Source organism: Leucoraja erinacea, chromosome 34, assembly GCF_028641065.1.
Source record: "Leucoraja erinacea ecotype New England chromosome 34, Leri_hhj_1, whole genome shotgun sequence".
In the NCBI taxonomy this organism is placed as follows: Eukaryota; Metazoa; Chordata; class Chondrichthyes; order Rajiformes; family Rajidae; genus Leucoraja; species Leucoraja erinaceus.
Window position 1 is genome coordinate 14,437,649 of NC_073410.1, and position 1,707 is coordinate 14,439,355.

A 1,707-nucleotide genomic window follows, 5' to 3' on the forward strand; every position below is an offset into this window, starting at 1 on the left:
TGCCCGACCCGCTGAGTTACTCCAGCATTTTGTGTCTACGTATCTTCAGTGTAAACCAGCATCTGCAGTTCCTTGGTACGCACTGTTTTTAAGGGAAGCTGACTCCTCCCAGAGGCAGTGGGTTTATATTGCATCTAGTTGTTAGCTGACACGATTAATTAAATATTTTCTAATTTATTATGGAATTCATTACCACAGGCGGCTGTGGAGGCCAAGTCAATGGATATTGTTAAGGCGGAGATTAACAGATACTTGATCAGTACGGGTGTCAGGGGCTAAGGGGGGAAGGCAGGAAAATGTTGAGAGGAAAAGATAGATGAGCACAAACATTCTCATGCCTTCTCCCCATAACCCATGACACCCGTACAAACAAGTATCTGTTAATCTCTGCCTCAAACATACACAATGACATGGCCTCCACAGCAGTCTTTTACTTTATTTGCCTTTCCTATAACTTCTGTTGGGCAGAGCATGCAGGAAGGAACTGCAGATGCTGGTTTCATTCGAAGACAGATACAAAATGTTGGAGTTGGTAGGCCCCCCTCGGTCATGACTGACCATGGGTGATGCACGTTAGTTGTTGGCCGCTTGCTCCGAGCCTCGGCTGGGGCAGCATCGCTTGTGGCTGAAGAGACCAATGCAGGAGTGACAGTCTCTGTGGCAAAGGTCACATTTGTGAGTGTGTGTGGTCTCTGGTTTGTTGAAGTCGCCGCGCTCCTTTCTGCGCCGCCCGCTTGTCTACCGCTGCGTTCAACAGTTTCTCTTCCCCCGTTTTGATATGTTGGTTCAGGATACCTCTCCACCTCGTGCGGGCAGCTGCAAGGATCTCCCAGGACTCCACATCGATGTCTAGCGCCTTCATGGAGTAACTCGAAGATAACCACAATGCCTGCTCCCGTTGGGCAGAAGGTACAGAAGCTTTGAAAGTGAACACCACCAGATTCAGGAACAGCTTCTCCTCGGTTATCAGGCTTCTGAGCAGTCCTTCCATAAGCTAGAGTACTGTACGATTCACCTCTACCCCATTGTGGACATTGGACTTTGTCTCAGGAACTGATACTCTACAGTGCTGAGAACTACATGCTGCACTCTGCATCTTTGCCTTTGCTCTCCCTATTGAATGTCCCGGTGAGCCACGGCCACATCCCAACACCAGGCCTAGCTCGCCCGGCACGGAATCACCAACCCATTCGGAGTCATCCACGGCTCGTCTCCTGCTTGACCCCGAAGTCCAAGAAACAAAGGGCCGATTTCAAGATGGCGGCAGACAGAGGAGAGGATCGGTGTCGCCATGGTAACGGGCCTTCAAGGCTAAGGCTGCACTCTTAAGAACTTTGAAACTTTGTGTGCGCCAGAAACATGGCGACTCTTTGTGTAGTGTCTCAGTGAAGCACTTTAGTATTTATCTACGATTGTGCCTATCTGTAGTATGATTTTACTGGATTGAATCCAAAAGAATTTCATTGTACCTCGTAGATACACAGGCACATGTGACAATAAAGTATCATCAGCATGTACTTGAGTTTGACTCAATTGTATTTATGTATGGTATATCTGATGTGTACTGATCAGCTGTTCACTGTACCTCAGTACATGTGACAATAGTAAACCTAAACCCAAACCCAAACCTCAGAGCCTGGATAGCTCAGTCGGTAGAGCATCAGACTTTTAATCTGAGGGTCCAGGGTTCAAGTCCCTGTTCAGGCG

At 48.1% G+C, this 1,707-nt stretch overlaps 1 non-coding gene across 1 annotated transcript; it reads left to right on the forward strand.

Moving 5' to 3' along the window:
- Positions 1-1,634: 1,634 nt before the first annotated feature.
- On the forward strand, positions 1,635-1,707 carry trnak-uuu (transfer RNA lysine (anticodon UUU)). Its single transcript has one exon. It is a non-coding gene; the product is annotated as a tRNA-Lys (tRNA).